This window comes from Cavia porcellus, unplaced genomic scaffold, assembly GCF_034190915.1.
Source record: "Cavia porcellus strain 051 isolate PalLab524CR breed Dunkin Hartley unplaced genomic scaffold, mCavPor4.1 scaffold_17, whole genome shotgun sequence".
Classification (NCBI taxonomy): Eukaryota; Metazoa; Chordata; class Mammalia; order Rodentia; family Caviidae; genus Cavia; species Cavia porcellus.
Genome location: NW_026947500.1, coordinates 8,499,060 through 8,507,964, shown reverse-complemented (window position 1 = coordinate 8,507,964; position 8,905 = coordinate 8,499,060).

The following is an 8,905-nucleotide window of genomic DNA, read 5'->3' as shown; positions in this document are numbered from 1 at the left end:
GAGCCATGTAATTTCTGAGTTATAGGCACTTGTGTATATACTCTTAAAAAAGTTGTTTCCTAAATGGCTCTACTGTTTATATTTCCAGAATAGTGCATGAGTCATCCAGCTTATCATCCTAGTTAGCATTGCATGTTGCCAATATTATTTAGTCTTTCTGATATGTAAATAGTGATATATAATGGTGATTTTAATTTATATTTTCTTAGTGACTAAAGATGTTGAACAATTTTTATGTGCTTATTTGCATTTTGTATACTACCTAAGATAAAGTGTCTGTTACTGTCTTTTTTTAATTCTATAGTTGGATTTTTTTGAAGACAATAAAACCAAATGAGAAAAAAAAGGGTCAGTCAAAAAAAAGGATGGACGTAGTACATGACTTAAAACCAAAATACAAGGTGATCTATAATGGTTATCATGATGTCTCTTGTTATCTTCCATAGACTTGCCCATATCATCAGGCACAAAAAAGTTTTTTCCAATTTTTTTTTATTTAAAAAGAAAGAAAAGAAAATTAAAGAAAAATCAAAATGGAAGAAAGTAGAATAATACAGAATTTAAAAAATAAACATTATAAAATCTCTAGTTGATACATTTTATATTGTCATCTTAACAATAGTTGTTAAAGTTACAAAATCAAAGCATAAAAAGTGGCTAGACACTCAAATACTGACACTGTAAACTCTTCTGTTCAATCATCTAACAGATATTTAGTAATATGGTCATCTATCTTACACACTATACATGCCATTATATCCTTTAGAGAACTTTCCTTCCCTTTCACCTTTACAATATCTATTATACTTTTGGATCCCATTATTATGTCAGTTATTATTATTTTTTACACTAGAGACACAATGTGATATTTACTAACATGAGTCTTGTTTATTTCACTAATGAAGATATTCCCAGGTTGCTTCCAATTACATATAAAGGCCTCAAGATCATCCTTTTTACAGCTGAATAGTATTCCATGGCATAAAAACACCACATTTTTTCATCCATTCTGCGGTTGATGGGAAGATTTCCCACCCAAGATTTAGCTATCACAAATTGCTGCTATGAACATGGGTGCACATATATCAATGTGACATGACCTTTTCAATTTTTCTTGGAAAATACCCAGGAGGGTAATAGCTGGATTGAATGGAACCTCCAATCTTAGTTTTGTGAGAAATCTCCATACTGATTTCCATATTGGTTGCACCAATCTACACTCCCACCAACAGTGGAGCAGTGTTCCTTTTTCTCCCACATCCTTGTCAACATTTGTTGTCAGTTGTTTTCTTGATGGCAGCCATTCTTTCTGGGGTTAGATAAAATCTCAATGATATTTTAATTTGCATTTCTTAAATGACCAGTGATAGTGAACATTTCTTCATATATTTATTTGCCATTTGTATATCTTGATCTGAAAACTATGTGTTCATATCCCATGCCCATTTTTGGAGACAGTCTTTGAATTTGGGGGCTTGATGTTTTTCAATTCTTAATATGTTCTGGATATAAGTCTTTTGTCTGAGGGACTGCTGGCTAAAATTCTTTCCCATTCTGTGGGTTTTCTTTTCACTTTGTTCGTGATTTCTTTTGAAGTGCAAAAACTTTTTAGTAATATGAGATCCCAATTGTTGATTCTTTGAAGTTTTTCCTGTGTGGTTTGCATTTTATTCATGAGTTCTCTCCCTATCCCTATGCCTCTAAGATTTTTTACCTACCTTGTACTCCAGTAGATTTAGTGTTTCTGTTTTAATATTTAGATCCTTGATCCATTTGGACTTTAGTTTAGTGTACAGTGATAGGCATGGGTCTAGTTTCAGTCTTTGGCATGTGGAAAGCCAATTTTTCCAACACCGTTTATTGAACAGGCTACCTTTTTTCCCATGAACACGTTTAGCCCTTTTTCAAATTTTAGGTGGCCGAGTGTCTTTGTAGTTATGCTTGCATCTTCTAATCTGTTCCATTGATCCTCAGGTCTATTTCTTTGCCAGCACTACGCTGATTTTATCACTGTGGCTTTGTAGTATAGTTTCAAGTTAGCAATTGAGATGCCTCCTGTCTTGTCTTTGTTGTGCAGAATCGCCTTTGATATTCTAGGTTTATTCTGTTTCCAGGTGTGTTAATGGTATTTTGATTGGGATTGCATTAAATCTGTATAACAGTTTGGGGAGTATGGCCATTTTCACAATGTTGATTCTTCCTAACCAAGAGCAAGGAATATCCTCCTGTTTTCTAATGTCCCATTCAACCTCCTTTTTTAGAGTAGCATAATTTTCAGTATTTAGGTCTCTTATATTCTTGTTTAGGTTGATTCCTAAGTATTTCAGTTTTTTAAATGTCATTTAAAAAGGTGATATTTCTATAATTTCTCTCTCATGAAGTTTTTTTTTTTGTGTACAGGAATGCTATTTATTTTTAAATGATGACTTTGTATGTGGCTATGCTGCTGAATTTGTTTATTTTATCTCTAGTAGTCTTTTAATGGAGTTTTGGGTCTTCTATGTAGAGTATCATGTCCTCTGCAAATAATGATAATTTAACTTCTTGTTTTCCTATTTTTATTCCTTTTATTTTTCCCTCTTATCTGATTGCTCTGGCTAATATTTCCAGAACTATATTGAATAAGAGTGGTGATAGTGGACATCCTTGTCTTGTTTCTGGCTTTAGAGTGAAGGGCTTCAATTTTGGTCCATTTAATATAATGTTGCCTGTTGGTTTGTCATAGATTGCCTTTATGAGATTGAGGTACATACTATCCATTCTGAGTGTCTGGGGAGTTTTTATCATGAACAGTTGTTGGACTTGTGGAAAGCTTTTTCTGCATTTATTGAGATGAACATGTGGTTTTTTTTTTTTTTTTTTTGGCTCTGTTGATGTGGTGTACTACATTTATTGATTTGCGTATGTTGAACCATTCCTGCATTCCTGGAATGGTTCCCACTTTATCATGGTGTATAATCTTCTTGATGATTTGCTGCCTTCTATTTGCCAATATTTTATTGATACTCTTTGTATCAATGCTCATTAGTGAGACTGGTCTATAGTTCTCCTTTTTGATTGAGTCTTTCTCTTGTTTTAGTATCAGGGTGATACTTGCCTCCAAGAATGAGTTAGAGAGGATTGCTTGTTTCAATTTCATTGAAGAGTTTAAGGATTACCAGCACTAAATGTCTAAATTTCTTACAGAATTCAGCCATGAATCCATCAGAACCTGGGCTTTTGTTTGTTGGTAAATTGTTAATCGTGTTTTTGATTTCAGTAGCTGATATTGGGTTATTCAAACTTATTATATATTCTTGATTGAGCTTTGGTAGTTCATGTGTTCCTAGAAATGTGTCCATTTTCTCTGTGTTTTCCACCATATGTGAGTAGAGTTTTTCATTGTAGGTGGTTCATAATCTTTTGAATTTCCATGAGATCTGGAGTAATTTCCTTCTTTTCAGTCCTTATTGTGTGGATTTGAGTTTTTTCTTTCTTTTTCTTGAGAAGGTTGGCAAGGGGTTTATCAATTTTGTTCATTCCCTCAAAAACCAGCTCTTTGATTCATTATTTTTTTTAGTTTCAATTGCATTAATTTCTGCTCTAAACTTTATAATTTCCTCTCTTCTATGAGCTTTGGGTTCAGCTTGCTCTTCCTTTTCTAGAAACTTGAGATGTAGCATTGTTATTTATTTGTGTTCATTCCATTTTCTTGATATGACTATTTATGGCTATGTATTTCCCTCTTAGGATTGGTTTCATTGCATCCCATAGGTTACGGTATTCTGTATCTGCATTTTCATTGGATTATAGGTACTGTTTTATTTCTTCTTTAATGTCATCTGTAACTCACTGGTTATTCAGAAGGTTGCTGTTTAATTTCCATGTACCTTTGCAGGTTTTGAAGTTTTTGCCATTGATTTCTAATTTTAGTGTGCTATGATCAGATATTATGCATGGGATAATTTTGCTCCCTTTGCATTTAGTTAAGAATGCTTTATGGGTTATCATATGGTCTATTTTGGAGAATGTCTCATGTGCAGCTGAGAAAAATGTATATTCTGATCTGGTTGGACACTCTGTAAACATACTCTAAGTCTGTTTGCTCACAGGTATGATTCAGTTCTGTTATTTCTTTGCTGACTTTTTATCTAGTTGATCTATCTCTTTGTGACAGTGGGGTGGTAAAGTCTCCTATTACAATTGGGTTCCTGTGTATTTGGTTTTTCATGTCCATTAGTATTTGTCTTATATAGTTGGGTGTTCCTGTATTTGGTGCATATATATTTATAATTGTTAGTACTTCCTCTTGTAGTTTTCCACTTAAAAGTATGTAGTGACCTTATTTATCTTTTTCAATCCTTTTAGATTCGAAGTTCACTTTGTCTGAAAACAGAGTAGCTACCCCTGCTTTTTTCTGGGTTCCTGTTGCATGGAATACTGTTTTGCATCCTTTGACTTTTAATCTATGAGTTTCCTTTTGGTCAGATGTGTTTCTTGTATACAGTATATTGTGGGATCTTGTTTCTTGATCCATTCTCTCAAGCTGTTTCTTTTGATAAGTGAATTGAGCCCATTTACATTTATGGATATCACTGATATGTACTGGCTTGACTTTGCCATGTTGTGTTCCTATTAGTTTCCTGCTTTCCTCACTTGTTTAATTTCTTGTCCAGGCTGCTAGTTTATTTCTGTTGTTGTTCTGGAGATTGTAGTCATTTTTATCTCTATCTAGCATGTCATGCAGGACTGTTTTTAGGGTTGGTTTGGTGGACATGAATTTCTTCAGTTGTTCCTTGTCATGGGAGTATCTTGTTTCTCCATTAAATTTGAAAGACAGTTATGCTGGGTACATCAGTCTGGGTTGAAAGTTGTTTTCTTTTAGGGTTTGAAATACTTCACTCCAAGCTCATCTTAACCTGAAGGTTTGTGCTGAAAAGTCTGCCATGAATCTAACAGGTTTTCCTTGATGGGTGAGTTGTGTCTTTTCACTAACAGCTTTTAGTATTCTGTTTTGATGCTGTGTATCTCAGATCTTAATTATTATGTGTATGGGTGGGTTAGGGTTAGGGTTAGGGTTAGGGTTGGTTGTGACTGTTTAATATTCTGTATTCCTCACTTATTTGTACATCATATTTTTCTATGATTCAGAAATTTTCTGCTATTCTGTGTATATTTTAGCTGTCATTTGCATTGACTCTTGCATCTTCACTGATACCTATTAGTCTTATATTGTTTCTTTTGAAATTTTTCATCTTGAAGCTGCTGGATTGTCATTTCATGCTGCTTTGTTGTTTTTATAAGTTCTACTTTTTCATGATCACTATCTGCAATCCTGTCCTTAAGGTCTGAAATTCTATCCTCAGCTCTATTTAAACAGTTTTGCCAGCTTTCAACAGAAATTTTTGTTTCTTAGATATCTCTTTGAAAATATTTCATGGATTCTGCTTGTTTTCTACATTGTTCATTCAAAGTTTCAATCAATTTACCATGCTCCTGTATTTTTTAATCTATTGCTTCTTTATGTTGAGCCACTTACTTACTAACTTTGTTATTTCCATCTTTATGTAAGACATTATTTCTAATTTGATTTCCTCTATAGCCTCCTGGATTTGTTGCTTTACTTCATTTGCTATCTTTTCAGATATTCCTGGTGTATGACTTTTAAGTCCTCTATTTCGATGTTACCTGTACTTGCTCCTGATGAACTAGATGTTGGTGATTGCATTTTTTGTCTTTTTGCTTCATCATTTTCATCTTTTGGGAAATATTTGGTCTTTCCATCCCAACAGTTTCAACTGTCCATATTGTGAGTTATAGGATCCTACTGTGTGGTTGATGTTTGTCCAATTGCTGCGTACCACAATGAAGAGGAGAGCAAGTCACTTGAATTCCTCCTACAGAGCCTTTGGGGTAAGCCTTGTATTCTTTCTGGGCTAATTACCCTTGAAGTATTGAAATAAGTCAACTCTTAACTCCTGCTGTTGCTGTCTTCACGTTGTTCCAGGTCGCCAGATTTCCCTGCATATAGTGATTTTGTCAGCTGAGGCCCTACTGTCATTGGGGGTCTCATAAACTCTTTTAATTTTCTCCAAGTTAGGGGAGGCATTATTGGCACACTCCTCAACTTGTCTGATCTTCTTTGTGTAGAGGAGGGGATTATCCACTCTCTTGGCAGGTTCTCCAAGGTCGTACAATTGGAGGGAGCTTTACTTCCACTCCTGTTTACCCACTGCAGACCTCTGTTTTAGGAGCAAACTCACCACATTGACTGGAGCCTGCTGAGCTCTGCTGAGGGTGAAGTGTTCTTGAGTCTCCCATCCAGTCATCAAAGTAATCTGCTGTAGTTCAAGGTTCTGGGAAAAGGGGTTAGATTGAAAGATGAAATGCAGTACTAGATCTTGAGGCAGTACTAGATCCCAGATGTGCTGGCTGAGGGGTGAGCTCATGGCAGCAATCCCAGGCAGCTCAGTGGTGCTGGGGACATCCCAGGTGTTCCAAGCTGAGGGATAGGCCCACAGCGGCAATCTGAGGCAACCCAGGCATGTGGGCTGAGGGGTGGGCCTGCAGCGGCAGTCTGAGGTGGCTCAGTCATGCCAGGAATATCCCAGGTGTTCTGGGCTGAGGAGTGAGCACACAGAAGCAGTCTGAGGCAACCCAGGTGCGCTGGCCCAGGTGCAGGCCCACAGGGGCAGTCTGAGGAGGCTTAGTCCTGCTGGGGGCATCCCAGGTGTTCCAGTCAGGAGCAGGCCCACAGCAGCAGTCTGAGGCAACTTAGGCATACTGGCGGAGGGGCTGGCCGCAGCAGCAGTCCCAGGCACAATAAAATTGAATATAGCAGTACAGAACAAAATTAATAAAAACAAAACTTTGGAGACATTATAGGACTTCAAAATAGTTGATAGTCAAAACAGAATGGATATCATAGTGAAACTTATTGTCTTCAGAGTAGAGGCTTATACCCTCAGACTTCATACTATCAAATATAATAGATTTGAATAAAATCAGTCAAGACAAAAGTGCAATCAAGCAAAACATATTCAAATAAAATCAGTCAAAACAGTGAAAGGAATACAGGGTGTCAGATTCCATTAATAGGAAATTAAAGATAGTTACTCTAGTATATCCTTCTATCCTTGGAACAGCTGTCCATGTCCTCAAGTCTAGTACAAGTAGACAAACTGGAACAGAATATAACCAAACTAAGCAGAGCAATGAAAGCAATATGGGTTTCAAATCATGGTACAAGATTAATAATGTCCTCTGCCTTCCCTATTTAGACAATTCTTCCCCTTTCACTTAACAAGATGCATTGCACAGTTTGCATCCCACTAACTCCTTTAGTTTTTAGATTAGGGAGGCAACCTGCTGTTTAGCTAAGTGGTCCTGAACCTTTTTACTCCTGAGCTTGATCTCAAGTTGTATACATTCACCTTCAAGAGCCTCTAGGTTTTCCTTCCTTATAATGGAGTTGTATATATAGATTCATTGTGTAAAAGTGTTATGTCTTTCCCACCAATTTGCAGGTGAAGGGCAAGCTACTCACAATTTTTTCTGGTTCCCCGTCACATAGAGCATTATTTTCTCATCTTGGACTTTCAGTCTATATACCCTTTAATTATATTTCTTATATAGAGCATCTTGATGGACCCTATTTCCTGATCCATTCTGCCTGTGTTTCTTTTTATTACTGTATCGAGGCCATCCATGTTAGTGAATTTGGTCCAACTTCTCTGCCTCATCTCTGTCATACTAAATTTCTGGGGTTGTTTTTCTACTTTTACCCATTATTCCAGTGTCTGCCCCATTCAGTGAGCCCCCACTGCTGCTGTTCCTGAAGCCACTGTCTCTTTTCTCTCTCTCTCTAGAATATCCTTAAGTATTTATTGTAGAGTTGGATTGGTGGTCATGAACTACCCCAGTTCCTCTTTGACATATCGTTTTTCTCAATTAATTTTGAGAGGTAGTTTTGCAGGGCATATCAGTCTGGGTTGGACATTATTTTCTTTCTGGGCTTGGAATACTTTGCTTCAGCTCTTCTTTATTTGATGATTTGTGTCCAGAAGTCTGTCTTGATTCTGATTGATTTTCCTTTATAAGTGATCTGTTTCTTTTCTCTGAAAACTTTTAATATTCTGTTCATGTGTTGAATTTATGGGATCTTGATTGTTATATGTCTGGGTGTAGACCTATTTTGGTTATAGCTAACTGGAGTTCTGTATGCCTCATATATCTGAATATCATATCCTTTTCATATGCTTGGGAATTTTCTTTAATTGTTTCTGTGAATAGTCTTTGTATTTCATTTGTGTTTATCCCTGTTTCTTCACTCACACTTTTTATTCTTAAGTTATAGATTCTCTTGTCATCTTCTAGCCTTTGTATTATTACTTCTTGGTTCCTTGTTATTTTTAAGAGATCTTTCCTTCTGCAATTACACATTGCAAACCTGTCTTCAAGTTTTGATAGTCTATATTTAGTTTCTTTCAGGCATTTTGCCAACCTTTGGTGGAGTTTTTAATTTCCTGGTAATCTCTTTGAATTTGTTTCATGTACTCTAGTTTTTTTATGTTCTTCATCAAAGGTTTCCCTTCTTTTTCTATGCTCTTATATTTTCCCTCTGAGTCTTCTTGAGATATGCTTAGCATTTCTTTTATCATTTTTCTGATATCTTCCTTTAGTTATATTAGTATTTCTGTTTTAAGTTCCTTTATAATATTACAAAGATAGTTCTTTATGTCAGGTGCTGTTTCTTCAGAACCTGCAGGTGTGCAACCCTTGTTGTCTTATGTATTTACCCCTCCTTGGCCAGTACTGTTTGGGTTGGAGGCTGGATACTTCCTTTTGTTTCTTCCTTTTGTTTGTTTCTGGTTTACTCCAGATGAGTGGATAATGGGCATCCCCAGCACTTCTTGTATTGGCTATG